Raw genomic sequence first — 20,898 nt, 5'->3', positions numbered from 1 at the left:
TGTTCTTCCCTCCACATAACGCAGACATCATGTTCGCTCCATAGGCACTTACACACACACGTACACACAAACACCACATGCATCACACACACATACATACACACACACACACACACACACACACACACACACAAACATCACACACACACATCACACGGATATTTAGCTACACTGTGGAACTATAGCCCTCAAATGGCAAAAGCAGTTAGAGAGGAAGTTTAGAAGTATTTAAAATGCACTGCACAAACCAGACAAGACAAGAGATGGTGTCAGACAACAGATATACTGCATTGCGTGCGCAGTCATGTTTACAGATGCACTCCACCTTTCAACAACCAACTTATCACATATTCATGCAAAATACAGGCATACAAGGAATCAAAATATAAAATATATATGTACAGCAACGTGTATGACTTTGAAACAATGCATGCAACTGGAAATTCCAAGGAACATAAAGGAGGCAGATTGTGACTCAAAACAAATCATAAACTCAATCATAAAACCATTCATAAAACCAATCACAAAACAAATCATAAACTCAATCATAAAACCAATCATAAAACAAATCATAAAACCACACAAAAACACACAGCTTCCGATACCTGACTGCCAACATCTTGTTAGCACAACAGTATGGCCCAAGAAAATGTGACCTTGAACTTGATCAATTCATGAACAAACATACATGTACATGCACTAACTGCACACAACCTGAAGAGAGTGACCTTGTCAAGTTTGAGAGTACAGTAGAACCCCCCCCCCCCCTCTAAGACAACCACATTTAAGACTTCCCCGATTCTAAGATCTACCTTGCTTTTGCAAACTTTCTCTTCATAACCTCTGAAAATTGACTTTCATTTCAAGCCTCCCTCCTTTTTGTAAATTGACTGTCATTTCAACACTCCCTCCTTTTGACAATTGACTTTCATTTCAACACTCCCTCCTTTTGACAATTGACTTTCATGTCAAGACTCCCTCTTTTTGACAATTGACTTTCATTTCAACACTCCCTCCTTTTGACAATTGACTTTCATGTCAAGACTCCCTCTTTTTGACAATTGACTTTCATTTCAACACTCCCTCCTTTTGACAACTGACTTTCATTTCAAGACTCACTCCTTTTGACAACTGACTTTCATTTCAAGACTCACTCCTTTTGACAATTGACTGTCATTTCAACACTCCCTCCTTGTGACAATTGACTGTCATTTCAACACTCCCTCCTTTTGACAATTGACTTTCATTTCAACACTCCCTCCTTTTGACAACTGACTGTCTCAGGTTTGTGGCGGTCTTAAGAGGGAGGTTCCACCGTACCTTCCTGTTAATGTTACCCACCATGACCTTGACCTACATATCTGTCCACACTGTCACATGGGATAAGAGTATCCTTCCTGTTAATGTTACCCACCATGACCTTGACCTACAGATCTGTCCACACTGTCACATGGGATAAGAGCATCCTTCCTGTTAATGTTACCCACCATGACCTTGACCTACAGATCTGTCAACACTGTCACATGGGATAAGAGTATCCTTCCTGTTAATGTTACCCACCATGACCTTGACCTACAGATCTGTCCACTCTGTCACATGGGATAAGAGTATCCTTCCTGTTAATGTTACCCACCATGACCTTGACCTATAGATCTGTCCACACTGTCACATGGGATAAGAGTGTCCTTCCTGTTAATGTTACCCTCCATGACCTTGACCTACAGATCTGTCCACACTGTCACATGGGATAAGAGTATACTTCCTGTTAATGTTACCCACCATGACCTTGACCTACAGATCTGTCCACACTATCACGTGGGATAAGAGTATCCTTCCTGTTAATGTTACCCACCATGACCTTGACCTACAGATCTGTCCACAGTATCCTTCCTGTTAATGTTACCCACCATGACCTTGACCTACAGATCTGTCCACACTGTCACATGGGATAAGAGCATCCTTCCTGTTAATGTTACCCACCATGACCTTGACCTACAGATCTGTCCACACTGTCACATGGGATAAGAGTATCCTTCCTGTTGAACACATACACACATGACAATATATTACGTTACTGGGAGAATGCAAATTTCCAGCACAAAGGACTTAACATTTTTTGCATACTGCTTGACTAAAATCTTTACAAAATTTGACTATATTCTATAGAAGAAACACTTAAGGGTAAAAGGAGAAACAGAAGCCGTTAGTCGCCTCTAACGACATGCTGGGGAGCATCGGGTAAATTCTTTCTCGTCCCAACCAATATGGGACTCCCCCTAACCCGCGGGGGGTCATCCTACATTAAGTTACAAACGACTTATATTTTCTACATGTAACAAATGACAGAAACATGTTGCAGGTTCACAGACAAAATATAAGCAAATCAGAAATCCACGATGATAAAATTTAAATGCTGAGACAGGAAGCACTGAGCGACATCAAAAAAAATAAAAACATAAAAAAAAAAATAAAAAAAAATAAATCCCTGCGCTTAGAACTGTACCCACGGAATATGCGCGATATAAGCCTCATATTGATTGATTGATTGATCAATGTTGTATAAATACCACACGGCCCACATAACACACTGTCCGGAACTTTGATTTGTACCCTCTTGAACCAGAGCTGAGTCAATAATCCTACGCGGCACAGCACATGCTGACATTCAACAATGTCTATACAGTGAAACACCCCTTTAGACCTCCACATATACTGACATTCAACAATGTCTATACAGTGAAACACCCTTTAGACCTCCACATATACTGACATTCAACAATGTCTATACAGTGAAACACCCTTTAGACCTCCACATATACTGACATTCAACAATGTCTATACAGTGAAACACCCTTTAGACCTCCACATATACTGACATTCAACAGTGTCTATACAGTGAAACACCCTTTAGACCTCCACATATACTGACATTCAACAATGTCTATACAGTGAAACACCCTTTAGACCTCCACATATACTGACATTCAACAATGTCTATACAGTGAAACACCCTTTAGACCTCCACATATACTGACATTCAACAATGTCTATACAGTGAAACACCCTTTAGACCTCCACACATGCTGACATTCAACAATGTCTATACAGTGAAACACCCTTTAGACCTCCACATATACTGACATTCAACAGTGTCTATACAGTGAAACACCCTTTAGACCTCCACATATACTGACATTCAACAGTGTCTATACAGTGAAACACCCTTTAGACCTCCACATATACTGACATTCAACAGTGTCTATACAGTGAAACACCCTTTAGACCTCCACATATACTGACATTCAACAGTGTCTATACAGTGAAACACCCTTTAGACCTCCACATATACTGACATTCAATAATGTCTATACAGTGAAACACCCTTTAGACCTCCACATATGCTGACATTCAACAATGTCTATACAGTGAAACACCCTTTAGACCTCCACATATACTGACATTCAACAGTGTCTATACAGTGAAACACCCTTTAGACCTCCACATATACTGACATTCAACAGTGTCTATACAGTGAAACACCCTTTAGACCTCCACATATACTGACATTCAACAGTGTCTATACAGTGAAACACCCTTTAGACCTCCACACATACTGACATTCAACAATGTCTATCCAGTGAAACACCCTTTATACCTCCACACATACTGACATTCAACAATGTCTATCCAGTGAAACACCCTTTATACCTCCACATATACTGACATTCAACAATGTCTATACAGTGAAACACCCTTTATACCTCCACATATACTGACATTCAACAATGTCTATACAGTGAAACACCCTTTAGACCTCCACATATACTGACATTCAACAGTGTCTATACAGTGAAACACCCTTTAGACCTCCACATATACTGACATTCAACAGTGTCTATACAGTGAAACACCCTTTAGACCTCCACATATACTGACATTCAACAGTGTCTATACAGTGAAACACCCTTTAGACCTCCACATATACTGACATTCAACAGTGTCTATACAGTGAAACACCCTTTAGACCTCCACATATACTGACATTCAATAATGTCTATACAGTGAAACACCCTTTAGACCTCCACATATGCTGACATTCAACAATGTCTATACAGTGAAACACCCTTTAGACCTCCACATATACTGACATTCAACAGTGTCTATACAGTGAAACACCCTTTAGACCTCCACATATACTGACATTCAACAGTGTCTATACAGTGAAACACCCTTTAGACCTCCACATATACTGACATTCAACAGTGTCTATACAGTGAAACACCCTTTAGACCTCCACATATACTGACATTCAACAGTGTCTATACAGTGAAACACCCTTTAGACCTCCACACATACTGACATTCAACAATGTCTATCCAGTGAAACACCCTTTATACCTCCACACATACTGACATTCAACAATGTCTATCCAGTGAAACACCCTTTATACCTCCACATATACTGACATTCAACAATGTCTATACAGTGAAACACCCTTTATACCTCCACATATACTGACATTCAACAATGTCTATACAGTGAAACACCCTTTATACCTCCACATATACTGACATTCAACAATGTCTATACAGTGAAACACCCTTTATACCTCCACATATACTGACATTCAACAATGTCTATACAGTGAAACACCCTTTAAAGACCTCCACATATGCTGACATTCAACAATGTCTATACAGTGAAACACCCTTTAAAGACCACCACATATACTGACATTCAACAATGTCTATACAGTGAAACACCCGTTAAAGACCTCCACATATGCTGACATTCAACAATGTCTATACAGTGAAACACCCTTTAGACCTCCACATATACTGACATTCAACAATGTCTATCCAGTGAAACACCCTTTATACCTCCACATATACTGACATTCAACAATGTCTATACAGTGAAACACCCTTTATACCTCCACATATACTGACATTCAACAATGTCTATACAGTGAAACACCCTTTATACCTCCACATATGCTGACATTCAACAATGTCTATACAGTGAAACACCCTTTAGACCTCCACATATACTGACATTCAACAATGTCTATACAGTGAAACACCCTTTAGACCTCCACATATACTGACATTCAACAATGTATATACAGTGAAACACCCTTTAAAGACCACCACATATACTGACATTCAACAATGTCTATACAGTGAAACACCCTTTAAAGACCTCCACATATGCTGACATTCAACAATGTCTATACAGTGAAACACCCTTTAGACCTCCACATATGCTGACATTCAACAATGTCTATACAGTGAAACACCCTTTAAAGACCACCACATATACTGACATTCAACAATGTCTATACAGTGAAACACCCTTTAAAGACCACCACATATACTGACATTCAACAATGTCTATACAGTGAAACACCCGTTAAAGACCTCCACATATACTGACATTCAACAATGTCTATACAGTGAAACACCCTTTAAAGACCTCCACATATTCTGACATTCAACAATGTTTATACAGTGAAACACCCTTTAGACCTCCACATATACTGACATTCAACAATGTCTATACAGTGAAACACCCTTTAGACCTCCACATATACTGACATTCAACAATGTCTATACAGTGAAACACCCTTTAGACCTCCACATATACTGACATTCAACAGTGTCTATACAGTGAAACACCCTTTAGACCTCCACATATACTGACATTCAACAGTGTCTATACAGTGAAACACCCTTTAGACCTCCACATATACTGACATTCAATAATGTCTATACAGTGAAACACCCTTTAGACCTCCACATATGCTGACATTCAACAATGTCTATACAGTGAAACACCCTTTAGACCTCCACATATACTGACATTCAACAGTGTCTATACAGTGAAACACCCTTTAGACCTCCACATATACTGACATTCAACAGTGTCTATACAGTGAAACACCCTTTAGACCTCCACATATACTGACATTCAACAGTGTCTATACAGTGAAACACCCTTTAGACCTCCACACATACTGACATTCAACAATGTCTATCCAGTGAAACACCCTTTATACCTCCACACATACTGACATTCAACAATGTCTATCCAGTGAAACACCCTTTATACCTCCACATATACTGACATTCAACAATGTCTATACAGTGAAACACCCTTTATACCTCCACATATACTGACATTCAACAATGTCTATACAGTGAAACACCCTTTAGACCTCCACATATACTGACATTCAACAGTGTCTATACAGTGAAACACCCTTTAGACCTCCACATATACTGACATTCAACAGTGTCTATACAGTGAAACACCCTTTAGACCTCCACATATACTGACATTCAACAGTGTCTATACAGTGAAACACCCTTTAGACCTCCACATATACTGACATTCAACAGTGTCTATACAGTGAAACACCCTTTAGACCTCCACATATACTGACATTCAATAATGTCTATACAGTGAAACACCCTTTAGACCTCCACATATGCTGACATTCAACAATGTCTATACAGTGAAACACCCTTTAGACCTCCACATATACTGACATTCAACAGTGTCTATACAGTGAAACACCCTTTAGACCTCCACATATACTGACATTCAACAGTGTCTATACAGTGAAACACCCTTTAGACCTCCACATATACTGACATTCAACAGTGTCTATACAGTGAAACACCCTTTAGACCTCCACATATACTGACATTCAACAGTGTCTATACAGTGAAACACCCTTTAGACCTCCACACATACTGACATTCAACAATGTCTATCCAGTGAAACACCCTTTATACCTCCACACATACTGACATTCAACAATGTCTATCCAGTGAAACACCCTTTATACCTCCACATATACTGACATTCAACAATGTCTATACAGTGAAACACCCTTTATACCTCCACATATACTGACATTCAACAATGTCTATACAGTGAAACACCCTTTAGACCTCCACATATACTGACATTCAACAATGTCTATACAGTGAAACACCCTTTATACCTCCACATATACTGACATTCAACAATGTCTATACAGTGAAACACCCTTTAGACCTCCACATATACTGACATTCAACAATGTCTATACAGTGAAACACCCTTTAAAGACCACCACATATACTGACATTCAACAATGTCTATACAGTGAAACACCCTTTAAAGACCTCCACATATGCTGACATTCAACAATGTCTATACAGTGAAACACCCTTTAGACCTCCACATATACTGACATTCAACAATGTCTATCCAGTGAAACACCCTTTATACCTCCACATATACTGACATTCAACAATGTCTATACAGTGAAACACCCTTTATACCTCCACATATACTGACATTCAACAATGTCTATACAGTGAAACCCCCTTTAGACCTCCACATATACTGACATTCAACAATGTCTATACAGTGAAACACCCTTTATACCTCCACATATACTGACATTCAACAATGTCTATACAGTGAAACACCCTTTAGACCTCCACATATACTGACATTCAACAATGTCTATACAGTGAAACACCCTTTAAAGACCACCACATATACTGACATTCAACAATGTCTATACAGTGAAACACCCTTTAAAGACCTCCACATATGCTGACATTCAACAATGTCTATACAGTGAAACACCCTTTAGACCTCCACATATACTGACATTCAACAATGTCTATACAGTGAAACACCCTTTAAAGACCACCACATATACTGACATTCAACAATGTCTATACAGTGAAACACCCTTTAAAGACCACCACATATACTGACATTCAACAATGTCTATACAGTGAAACACCCGTTAAAGACCTCCACATATACTGACATTCAACAATGTCTATACAGTGAAACACCCTTTAAAGACCACCACATATACTGACATTCAACAATGTCTATACAGTGAAACACCCTTTAGACCTCCACATATACTGACATTCAACAATGTCTATACAGTGAAACACCCTTTAGACCTCCACATATACTGACATTCAACAATGTCTATACAGTGAAACACCCTTTAGACCTCCACATATACTGACATTCAACAATGTCTATACAGTGAACTCCCCCCCCCCCCTTTTAAGACCTTCAAAAATCTGAGAAAATTAGGTCTTAAAAAGGGGAATTCTTAATATGGAGGTAAATCTAACAGAACATCCGAAAAATCAAGAATCAAAATACAGTGGTCGCCGGTTAATATGACCGCGGTTAATATGAACAGCCGCGTATTATGACCAATTTTACCCGGTCCGGAATTTTCCTTCTTTGTTATGTATTAGAAAAAGCCGCTCAATATGACCACAACGCCGCTTAATATGGCCACATTGTTTCGAGAAAATGGCAACAAGTTCACATCTTTTTCAGTTTGAAATCACTCGGGGGGGGGGGGGGGGGGGGGGGGGGGGGGAATTACATACGATTTTTTGAAAAAGGCAAAAAGGCGTGCGATATTTTCTTTCTTTTTCGTGAATGAAACTAAAGTGATCAGTGCTCAGTGATCAGTGCTCAGTGATCTCTAATGTCGCGATCATTATTCTCTCTCTTTTTTTCCCCCGAGACTGAGCGTCATAAAAAAGGAAAAAACGCGTGCGATCTTTTCATTATTTCCCGTGAATAAATCTGAAGTGATCACGAACATTATTCTCTCTCTTTTTGGCAAACAGAGCACGAGCCAACCAATCTTTCAGTCTGATTCAAGAGGAAACAATGTTGAAACGAAAACGCCAATATCGGACAGCCGAGGAAAAGCTAGAACTTATTGACAAATTTAAAGCTCTACCATCCTGTAGTATGCGTGAGAGTGCTGCACAGTTGGGCGTCAACAGAGGCTTTTTGACAAACATTCTCAAGAATGAAGACAGCGTGAGGAAGGAGTGCGCAACGCAGGATTCACCGCAACGAAAGCGCCTACGACACGGACAAGACAAAGATGTGGAAGATGGTCTTTTTCAGTGGTTCCAGAAGATGAGAGCAAAGAACGCGCCAATTCATGGACCATTGTTGTGTACAAAAGCAGAAGAATTGGCAACGGCTCTCGGACACACTGAATTCAAACCCACCGATGGATGGTTTTCTCGTTGGAAAGTTGGCAACGGCTTGACATTTCATAAACTTCACGGTGAAGTCCAGACGCCGATGTTGATGCTGCTAAGACATGGACAGACGACGTCCTTCCCAATCTGCTCGCAGATTATGCCCCATCGGAAATTTACAATGCTGATGAAACCGGGATTTACTTCAGAGCTTTGCCGGACAGCACATACGTCTCGAACAGACACATTTTCTTACAATTATTAATTTTAAAAAAAAATTTCGTTTTGCGATTTTTATTTTTTAGTCGTTTTCTCTAACATCGGTTAATATGACCAGCCGCTTATTATGACCATTTTATCCCGGTCCCAAAGTGGTCATATTAACCGGCGACCACTGTACAACATTGATCCTGTCCATCTTTATACCACAGACCAACCCCCCTGCACCCACCCCCTTCTGCCTCCTCCCTTCACAATAAAACAACTGTTCGTGTTGAGCATAATTATAGAGGGGTACCAAACATACTCCCACACGAAAAGCTGGTGACAAGTTTCTTGGGTACCAAACATACTCCCATACGAAAAGCTGGTGACAAGTTTCTTGGGGACCAAACATACTCCCAAACGAAAAGCTGGTGACAAGTTTCTTGGGTACCAAACATACTCCCACACGAAAAGCTGGTGACAAGTTTCTTGGGTACCAAACATACTCCCACACGAAAAGCTGGTGACAAGTTTCTTGGGTACCAAACATACTCCCACACGAAAAGCTGGTGACAAGTTTCTTGGGGACCAAACATACTCCCACACGAAAAGCTGGTGACAAGTTTCTTGGGTACCAAACATACTCCCACACAAAACGCTGGTGACAAGTTTATTGGGGACCAAACATACTCCCAAACGAAAAGCTGGTGACAAGTTTCTTGGGTACCAAACATACTCCCACACGAAAAGCTGGGCTGAGGTGCACGAAGCCAAAGTGGGTGACAACCAATGGGAGATCTGCCCAAGTCGGTCCGCTCCCTCCCGGTCGGGGTGCACGAAGCTTTTTTCACAGGGTTGCGTACCGAATGGGAGGCTCCCGTTTGGACCAGCTAGCTAGCAGCCCCACTCAAAGAAGTTGGCACCCAAAAAAATGGCGACCGCCTTTTTCGAAATGACGTTTTCGGAGATTTTACAAAAACAACGCCCAAACGAAAAGGTAGAATGGTGCCTTCCGTTCGATTTCAAGTCATGCTTTTCACATTTCCAAGCAAGATAACCGCTGAGAGTGCAGAAACGCCGCTGTTCGACTTTGAAATCTCGAATCGCAGACGACCTTCGCTTTCACGGGGACACCCCGAAGCGTCCCGGTACCAAAGCGTCCCGGTACCGAAGCGTCTCGGTACCGAAGCGTCCCGGTAGCAAAGCGTCCCGGTACCGAAGCGTCCCACTATAACGCGTCACAGGACTTTGACTTTTTTTTTTTTTAAACCTTGAATGACCTTGATTTGACCTTGACTTGACTAACCATATATATATTTTTTAAATTGAATCTTGACCTTGATTTGACCTTGACTTCACTGATTTTTTTAATTTTGCACAGACCTTGATTTGCTTTCGGTAAAAAAAAAATCACTTTTTGTCCAACTTTTCCCCAACTTTACTTTAGATCTGTACTCACAACACACCAATTTGGAAATACTGTACCCGTGTGGACAAGTTCGGGGGAAAAGTCCGTAGGCTTCCGTTCACAAGAGGGATATGTCTGTTATCACACACGCTTTCTGGCTTCACTAAGCGTGAGCGTCGGAAAAAGTCTTTTCAGTTCTGCCTCCGACTTTTAAATTGTATCATTTGGGTTAATTTGGGTTCAAAAAACGCTCGTGCTGGACCCGAGTACTCTTCAGACTGGCTCGCTCCCCCAGTATGAAAGTTTTTGTCTTGTGCACGTTTAAGACCAAGTGATTGCTCTGTGTGAATTACAGGCATTCCCTTTGCTTTATAAATACATTGGCATGCGAGCCGAGGATGTGCGTGGTGACTGGTACCGGGACGCTTCGGCACCGGGACGCTTCGGTACCGGGACGCTTCGTGCCCTACTGCGCGGGAGCGTCCCGAAGCGTCCCGGTACCAAAGCGTCCCGGTACTCCTGTGACGCGTTATAGTGGGACGCTTCGGTACCGGGACGCTTCGGCACCGGGACGCTTCGGTACCGGGACGCTTCGGTACCGGGACGCTTCGTGATGTACCCGCTTTCACAGTACAATCATAGCAGGTGAGGCAGTGTTACTCATTTCGATCAGCTCGTTTTCGTATTTTTTGTGCAGTACGATTTTGTGCGCTTCGACAAGCGCTTAGAACTGTACCCACGGAATACGCGCTATATAAGCTTCATATTGATTGATCATGTAGAATTATTGGAATCAAAGCAGGAATGACTAAGGCATGCAAATGCGTTGATTTTGTCGAAAGCTGTACAGTAGTTAGCTAGATTCTTTCTGTTAAGTTTGTTTGTATGACTGAATTTTGTCTTCAAAATCTTACCACTTCTGTGATTTTCATTGTTTGTTTAGCTCATCGGCAGGAAAATCGTCAGGCAAAATATCAATCTGTTGAATGATAACGTTAACACTATTGTGACTAGCACTGCCACGGCGTTTACGTCCTGCCTGCCCAAGCTTGCCACCAAGAAACTTCCCAAAAATCAGTAACTGTAAAGAAATCTGTCTAGCAAGCTTGAATTAAGTCCAATCACCACCAAATTTTGTGTACTAATTCAAAAATGGATGCCCAGTTCAGTCGTGCTATTTATAAGTTTGTCACGCGATTTGTTTTAGCAAAGGGGGTGAAAGGGGGGTGAAAGGGGGATAATTTGTGTTTTTTAACGTTTTTTTGTGTGTGTTTTATTTTCTACTGCTTTTTTTAAAAGTTATTTTTTAACAGAAAGTATTATAAATAATGTTATAACCAAACAAGGTGTAAAACCTATGAATTAGCTGAAATTTTGTTAACATTGTACACAGAAATGAGGAGACAGTACAAAGAAGAAAAAAAGCAAATCACGCATTCACTCACAGCATCCTGACTCAAATGAAACAAAACTGTAACACTCACCAAATGATGTCTAGGTAATCCATATTGAATATAAGTCACATTTTCACAACAAAGTACCAACTGTACACCTATGAACAATTCCAAAAGGATTTGAAGGCTCCAGCCATCCATTGTTATCAGTGCTGCCACGCCCCCATAGCTCCTGCACGATTCCGAGATACATGTTCGTCTAGCAGTATCACCGCCTACCACGTGTAGATATAGTTTGCCGACTCGTACTAGCAACAACGGGACTGTTTCTTCCTCACTTTCACTGCTTGTATCGCTTTCGTGAGGCGAAAACGATACGTCCGAATCATGCTCTACGGGATCCTCTAGGTCCAACATCCGGAGAATCTCCTCCCGAGACAAGGCTCGCCTTTGATTCATTTTTTTTCCTCAAAAACGCACACAAATCAGGCGAATTTGCAAATGGCAGAAGGGGACGCCAAGTGTATCAAGGGAAACAACTCAATTTATTTGCAAGCTTCAAAAACCGGGAAGCAATCACGAGTCGTGTACCCTCTATGGCTGGTACTGAAAAATGCGCGTCCCGTCCATGGGCGTGTCAGCGCTGGTACTGATTTATCAGTGTCCCGTCGCAAAAGTGTTAAGATAAGGAATGTTCAAACATGTATCTGCTTGCAAACACAAGCGCAAGGCCAGATCTATCTGCTTCATTGACTGCCAGATTTTCATTGAATCTTCAAACTGACTCGTTTGCAGAGTGAGACTCTCAAATTAGACCCAGTGTTTGTATTCTTAGATTCATGATTGACCATTCAGGCTGTTTACAATGATGACGTTGTGTTTGTTTATGCTGATGCAATCTGCAGATCAAAGGGGACTGACCACAGGCTGACCCAGTGATCAATACAACTTGTGTTTACCACTCAACATTTCCTTCCACCTATAACTCAAGGGCAAAAATAAAGGTACATGCTTGTGGATTCATTATGCAATTCATGTCTGTGAAGATCAAGATAGTTGTGAGCTTTAACTGATTATGCTTATTAATATCAGCACCATCCTCACCCCATAACACTCTCATGTCCAACTAGCACTGTAACCAACCTTCAACCCTGCCCCCACCCCCCTATCCTTGCCCCCTCTCTGCATAATTATGTTCAATTTTTCAGAATGACCTTGTTATCACTCCAGCGTCTGACCGTGGAGTCTACAGGCCATAGTCTCAGATGTGATGGGATCAAGAGGATGCCACAATGATCAAGGTAACTTTGCAAATACTCAAACAGATCTAAATGCAGAAGGTGATCCACAAACATGTTTGCTTAAACATTACAAGGTTACACCCAGAACAACAGCTGGCCTTAGTTGCTTATTAACTGCAAGCAACAAAGACCCTCTCCCCCTCCCCTCTTCCACCTGCAACATATATTTTCATATCCATATCCAACTTTTCCATTGCCTCTTATGTTGTATAACTGTTGATATTTAACAGTAACAAGGTTTTGTTTCCAATCAATGGCTCTGCATTTACCCTGTACACACACACACACACGCGCACACACACACACACACACACACACACACACACACACACACACACACACACACACACACAAATATATTCACAATCTCTCTCTCCCTGTTTTAAATTCAGTCATTTGAATCACTAACACTTAACTGGGGTTCAGTTACTGAATCTGTAATAGTGTTATTTGGAGTAAGATTATTGACTTTTTTGCTGCGCCTGTTCTTCTTACTATCCACATAATTCGTTTTGTCCATTAAAATGCCTGTTTTTGTTTTAATCACTACCGTATGTGTCCATATAGTTTACGCCTGAGATGTGATGGGACCAAAAGGTTTTCAGAATGAAACAGGTAACTTTTTTTTGTTTACCTGATCTTTGTCATGCAGAAGTTGGTTCGCATTATACATTGCAGTGTTGTTGTCTTCCAAATACATTAAACATTGTACCAGTCATTACATTTAAATGACAATACTGACTAATATCAAACCACCCCCGGTTCCCCAACTAGCCTTCTCACATCCGCCCCCCCCCCCCCCTCCATACACCCCCGTCCCCCCCCCCCCCAACTCATTAGATCACGAACACCACACCAATAAAATCATATATACTGTTGCTGCTGCTAAAAGTTGTTGTGACTTGTTCTTCCTCTGTGTATATGTTTTGTGTTTCCACAGAATGCAGTTCTTCCATGCGCCTCAACGTCTATAGATCTATGGAGTCTACAACATTGTCTGAGATGTGATTTGAGCCACAGCATGTCAGAATGATCAAGGTAACTTTTTAAACACATATAGATGATCAAACTGAAGAATTCAAACACACAGTTTCAGTGGGTTTTTTAATGCATAAAACATTGCAACAGTCAGGGGCTTTCTCCCAATAAAGATTGTGAGGTTTTCTTTGCAAGTTGTTTCGCTATGCAGAGTGTGATGTTTGTGTTTGTTTGCTGTACTAAATGAAGATGCACAGATAAAAAAAAAAGTATTGCATGTAGAGGAAGGAATATGCTTTTGGTTTTTGACAAGACAAATTTTACTCATTAGAGCTTAAGTATAAATTCCTTACATTTTGAACCAAAATGTCAGACATCACAGATCTCTCAAATAAAAATAAAAACGAGGGCATCATTCTGACTTGAACATATACCACACATATGATAGCCTGGTTATGTTCTGTGTATAGTGAAAACATTTCGCTTAATGAATTTCACATGTTGACACCAGTGCCTAGTAGGAAATGAATCGCACATCCTCCAATCTCCACCAAAAGAAGTCAGACGTATGTGCCCATGTTAAAATAAAGTTTTATTTTTTCCATGTAAAAACCTGGACAAACATGACAATGTGGTGTCTGATATACTGGGTAATATGATGAGGAACGTACCTTTAAAGGCCCAGTCCTTATTGTGAAAGCAGTTCTGCTCAGCTGGAATTTGGTAAATTAAAGAATAACAATTTGTTGTGCACACAAAGCATTCACTGATTCAGGCTGTTGAATTTTGTCATGTGTCTTGGGAAAGGGGAAGTCTTATTCTACGTAAAAGCATCGCCAGGTTTGGGTTGAGCCAAATCGTTTGCATGGAAAGGACTGTGCCTTTTAAGGACGCATGGATTTTTCATCTATTCAATTGCAGGATAACAACACAACACCGAATAGTTTCTAAGCTATTATTTCTAAGCTATTCTCGAGTCCCACGAAGTTCCCAGTGCTAGGGCATACTTTTGTATAGAAGCTGTTCGTGGAAATGTCATGTAAGTTTTTACACTGGCGAACATGAATTTTTCAGACTGGCTAAAATGAAAGAAGTATGCATTCTTGTGTTTTGTTTCTGCAAGCGGTATCATTTTCCTAATGTTATCTGATTTTGATCTCTTACAGTTTTTACCGCTAGGATATGTACAATGGGCTAATTAAACATATACGTCAGCCCACACTGCAGAACAGGATACGAACAAGGTATGTAGCGCGGTTTGCATCATTCGTTTAAATTCAAAAATCAGACTAATTTGCCTTCTTTGGCATTATGCATAAGAAAATTCATCTTTATTTTTTGCAATGCTGACTGTAATTCTCTGTGTGTGTGTGTGTGTGTGTGTGTGTGTGTGTGTGTGTGTGTGTGTGTGTGTGTGTGTGTGTGTGTGTGTGTGTGTGTGTGTGTTTATTAATCGGCTGAAGACGACACAGTTTCCAACTCCCCAGTGAGACTTCTTGAGTCAGTTGCATGCATGATAGCTAACTGAGGTGTCTGCAAGAAAGTAAGGGTATTTCGTATACTTCATACTTGGTGTACATTAATTTCAGCTTCGGCATGACTAGTCCCGAAAGATGCTATGTTGTAGGTGAAATGGTCTGACTTTGGTTGTCTTTCGAAAAAGAATCCACATTCGGGGATGGACTCAACCGTTCGAGGTTTAAAATGGAGCGGTAGACTAACGAACCCGATTTAATTCTTCAAGATTGATATTTTTGGGGTTATTTGAAGGACGTAGTATTTAAACAACCTTAGACAATCAGTGACTTGAGTACAGCCATTACAGGCAGGAGGAGGGCATCCCCATAGAGGATTGCGTTCCTGTCATCGGTTAATTTTGCGCAAGTGTGACTCTACCATGAAGGGGTCATTTTTCCAGTCAATCGTGTTCGGCGAATATCTTTATGGTTGTTGTGCATGAATTTCACTTTGTTCATCACCATTCCACGAAGTTTCCTGTTTGTAGGTTTCATGGTCCGATTTTTTAGCTTCTTTCAAAAGTGTTCCAAAGTACCCCTCCATTTAACATGTAAACTCACAACTTTGTTGACCTTTGTCATGCATAAGCTGTAGTTAATAAACACCAAATGATAACTAATTCGGTCAACGGATGTAGAAATTATAAAAACAAAAATTGGGTTGAATTTTGTGTGTGTCACCATCTATGTTTGTATTTTTGCAGGCAGGCAGGGGTGGAGTTGTGATGATGCGGCGCCGGTTGACTGAAGACACACGAACCAGCATTCTTCGGAAGTGTTTGGATCACAAATCAACATTATTTCACATTGAATGGCGGCAGACATTCATGTATATATTCTCAGCTCAGACGTGTGCTTTGAATTCGGATGTTTAAGAACAAGAGACAAACTTGAATAAAGCCTTACGAAGTACATGATTGTAACTGGAGCAAAAGTGTGTGTGTGTGTGTGTGTGTGTGTGTGTGTGTGTGTGTGTGTGTGTGTGTGTGTGTGTGTGTGTGTGTGTGTGTGTGTGTGTGAAGTGCAACAGTTAACAATGACGATGAGACAGAATGCTAAAGCACAGATCCTTTTGTCTAACAATCTATATCGTCCTCATTTTTGTTTTAAATGTTGCTGTGTTGACAAACGTTCTCCGAGCAAACGTCTATCTAATGATTTTTTCATCACATTGAAAGAATTTCTTCTGAGTAGAATGAAGCTGAATTAAAATGTAAAGAAAAAAATAAGAAACAGGATGATTTTGGTTCGGTCGTAGACCTAAAAGCATTACCGAGGGATTCATTCGAGGCCAGTGTATCAGTGCACATTGAAAATCTGTGAAACCTCAGATATAACTTTATAAAACAAACAGAATTTTGATAAAAATAACCAAAATTTGCAGTAGTTCTTTTTTTGTGTGCATCTCCCTCTTCACCCAACCCCAACCCTAATTGATGTGCCCTAAAAGCGCTCAAAAACAGACACCCGTTAGTTTTTCGCCTCAGTGCTTATCCACATTTACAAATATTGTATCATTTATTTTTGGTCACTGCCCGTCCCTTTTCTGATAATTATAGTCAAGTTTTCTTTTATTTCCCTTGGATTCCCGATGGCTCCACGGTAAACACCATGATCAGCGCATGCGCACTAAGGCCACTGAAGTCACTTTCCCGAATCTATTTATAACCTCCGACACAGTAGGGTAAATGACCGAGACGGCTTCGTGCACCGCGACCAAGTGGGAGGGAGAGACCCAAGTCGGTTCGCCCCCAAGAAGGTGACAACTCTCACCAAGTTACCACCCAATGGTTGTCACCCGCTTCGATCTTCGTGCACCTCAGTTTCTTGGGTACCAAACATACTCCCACACGAAACGCTGGTGACAAGTTTCTATGGTGGGTTGGGGGAGAGGGGGGGGGGATGAGATAGCGGTGGGGGGGGGGGGGGTGGTTGACTCTGTCTGTTACCGTGATTGGCTGAGTGTTTGTACTGTATGTGTAAGGTACATTAACTATTTTTTTATCGTCAGTTCTGTGCGATTGCTTTTGTTTTGCTTGTTTGAAATGATCGACTGAATAATGAATTGTACATTACGTTTTATTACACATGTTCGGCTTGTGTGTGTTGTTCTGTTGTGTGTGTTGTTCTGTTGTGTGTGTTGTTCTGTTGTGTGTGTTGTTCTGTTGTGTGTGTTGTTCTGTTGTGTGTGTTGTTCTGTTGTGTGTGTTGTTCTGTTTGTGTGTGTTGTTGTGTTGTGTGTTGTTCTGTTTGTGTGTGTTGTTCTGTTGTGTGTGTTGTTCTGTTGTGTGTGTTGTTCTGTTGTGTGTGTTGTTCTGTTGTGTGTGTTGTTCTGTTGTGTGTGTTGTTCTGTTGTGTGTGTTGTTCTGTTTGTGTGTGTTGTTGTGTTGTGTGTTGTTCTGTGTGTGTGTGTTGTTCTGTTGTGTGTGTTGTTCTGTTGTGTGTGTTGTTATGTTGTGTGTGTTGTTCTGTTGTGTGTGTGTTGCTCTGTTTGTGTGTGTTGTTCTGTTGTGTGTGTGTTCTGTTGTGTGTGTGTGTTGTTCTGTTGTGTGTGTGTTGTTCTGTTTGTGTGTGTTGTTCTGTTGTGTGTGTTGTTATGTTGTGTGTGTTGTTATGTTGTGTGTGTGTTGTTCTGTTGTGTGTGTTGTTATGTTGTGTGTGTGTTGTTCTGTTGTGTGTGTGTTGTTCTGTTTGTGTGTGTTGTTCTGTTGTGTGTGTTGTTATGTTGTGTGTGTTGTTCTGTTGTGTGTGTTGTTATGTTGTGTGTGTGTTGTTCTGTTGTGTGTGTGTTGTTCTGTTGTGTGTGTGTTGTTCTGTTGCGTGTGTGTTGTTCTGTTGTGTGTGTGTGTTGTTCTGTTTGTGTGTGTTGTTATGTTGTGTGTGTTGTTATGTTGTGTGTGTGTTGTTCTTTTTGTGTGTGTTGTTCTGTTGTGTGTGTTGTTATGTTGTGTGTGTTGTTATGTTGTGTGTGTGTTGTTCTGTTGTGTGTGTTGTTCTGTTGTGTGTGTTGTTATGTTGTGTGTGTGTTGTTCTGTTGTGTGTGTTGTTCTGTTGTGTGTGTTGTTATGTTGTGTGTGTGTTGTTCTGTTGTGTGTGTTGTTATGTTGTGTGTGTGTTGTTCTGTTGTGTGTGTTGTTATGTTGTGTGTGTGTGTTGTTCTGTTGTGTGTGTTGTTATGTTGTGTGTGTGTTGTTCTGTTGTGTGTGTTGTTCTGTTGTGTGTTGTTCTTTTTGTGTGTGTTGTTCTTTTTGTGTGTGTTGTTCTGTTGTGTGTGTTGTTCTGTTGTGTGTGTGTTGTTCTGTTGTGTGTGTTGTTCTGTTGTGTGTGTTGTTCTGTTGTGTGTGTTGTTATGTTGTGTGTGTGTTGTTCTGTTGTGTGTGTTGTTCTGTTGTGTGTTGTTCTTTTTGTGTGTGTTGTTCTTTTTGTGTGTGTTGTTCTGTTGTGTGTGTTGTTCTGTTGTGTGTGTGTTGTTCTGTTGTGTGTGTTGTTCTGTTGTGTGTGTTGTTATGTTGTGTGTGTGTTGTTCTGTTTGTGTGTTGTTCTGTTTGTGTGTGTTGTTCTGTTGTGTGTGTTGTTGTTTTTTGTGTGTGTTGTTCTGTTGTGTGTGTTGTTCTGTTGTGTGTGTTGTTCTGTTGTGTGTGTTGTTATGTTGTGTGTTGTTCTGTTGTGTGTGTTGTTCTGTTGTGTGTGTTGTTCTGTTGTGTGTGTTGTTCTGTTGTGTGTGTTGTTCTGTTGTGTGTGTTGTTCTGTTGTGTGTGTTGTTCTGTTTGTGTGTGTTGTTCTGTTGTGTGTGTTGTTCTGTTGTGTGTGTTGTTCTGTTGTGTGTGTTGTTCTGTTTGTGTGTGTTGTTCTGTTGTGTGTGTTGTTCTTTGTGTGTGTTGTTCTGTTGTGTGTGTTGTTCTGTTGTGTGTGTTGTTCTGTTGTGTGTGTTGTTCTGTTTGTGTGTTGTTCTGTTGTGTGTGTTGTTCTGTTGTGTGTGTTGTTCTGTTGTGTGTGTTGTTCTGTTTGTGTGTGTTGTTCTGTTGTGTGTGTTGTTCTGTTGTGTGTGTTGTTCTGTTGTGTGTGTTGTTCTGTTGTGTGTGTTGTTCTGTTGTGTGTGTTGTTCTGTTGTGTGTGTTGTTCTGTTGTGTGTGTTGTTCTGTTGTGTGTGTTGTTCTGTTGTGTGTGTTGTTCTTTTTGTGTGTGTTGTTCTTTTTGTGTGTGTTGTTCTGTTTGTGTGTGTTGTTCTTTTTGTGTGTGTTGTTCTGTTGTGTGTGTGTTGTTCTGTTGTGTGTGTTGTTCTGTTGTGTGTTGTTCTGTTTGTGTGTGTGTTGTTCTGTTTGTGTGTGTGTTGTTCTGTTTGTGTGTGTTGTTCTTTTTGTGTGTGTTGTTCTGTTGTGTGTGTTGTTCTGTTGTGTGTTGTTCTGTTTGTGTGTGTTGTTCTGTTGTGTGTTGTTCTGTTTGTGTGTGTGTTGTTCTGTTTGTGTGTGTGTTGTTCTGTTTGTGTGTGTTGTTCTTTTTGTGTGTGTTGTTCTGTTGTGTGTGTTGTTCTGTTGTGTGTGTGTTGTTCTGTTTGTGTGTGTTGTTCTGTTGTGTGTGTTGTTCTGTTGTGTGTTGTTCTGTTTGTGTGTGTTGTTCTGTTTGTGTGTTGTTCTGTTTGTGTGTGTTGTTCTGTTGTGTGTGTTGTTCTGTTGTGTGTGTTGTTCTGTTGTGTGTTGTTCTGTTTGTGTGTGTGTTGTTCTGTTGTGTGTGTGTTGTTCTGTTGTGTGTGTTGTTCTGTTGTGTGTGTTGTTCTGTTGTGTGTGTGTTGTTCTGTTGTGTGTGTTGTTCTGTTGTGTGTGTTGTTCTGTTTGTATGTGTTGTTCTGTTGTGTGTGTTGTTCTGTTGTGTGTGTGTTGTTCTGTTGTGTGTGTTGTTCTGTTGTGTGTGTTGTTCTGTTTGTATGTGTTGTTCTGTTGTGTGTGTTGTTCTGTTGTGTGTGTTGTTCTGTTTGTGTGTGTGTTGTTATGTTTGTGTGTTGTTCTGTTGTGTGTGTTGTTCTGTTGTGTGTGTGTTGTTCTGTTTGTGTGTGTT

At 40.6% G+C, this 20,898-nt stretch overlaps 1 long non-coding RNA gene across 1 annotated transcript; it reads left to right on the top strand.

Annotated features, from left to right (window-relative positions):
* The first annotated feature begins 12,900 nt into the window (after window positions 1–12,900).
* Window positions 12,901–16,758, top strand: LOC138954634 (uncharacterized). Its single transcript, XR_011451913.1, has 4 exons — window positions 12,901–13,054; window positions 13,259–13,351; window positions 14,292–14,389; window positions 16,551–16,758. It is a non-coding gene; the product is annotated as an uncharacterized lncRNA (long non-coding RNA).
* The last annotated feature ends 4,140 nt before the right edge of the window (window positions 16,759–20,898 follow it).

Source organism: Littorina saxatilis, unplaced genomic scaffold, assembly GCF_037325665.1.
Source record: "Littorina saxatilis isolate snail1 unplaced genomic scaffold, US_GU_Lsax_2.0 scaffold_950, whole genome shotgun sequence".
Lineage (NCBI taxonomy): Eukaryota > Metazoa > Mollusca > Gastropoda > Littorinimorpha > Littorinidae > Littorina > Littorina saxatilis.
This window is presented reverse-complemented; position numbering and strand designations above follow the sequence as displayed.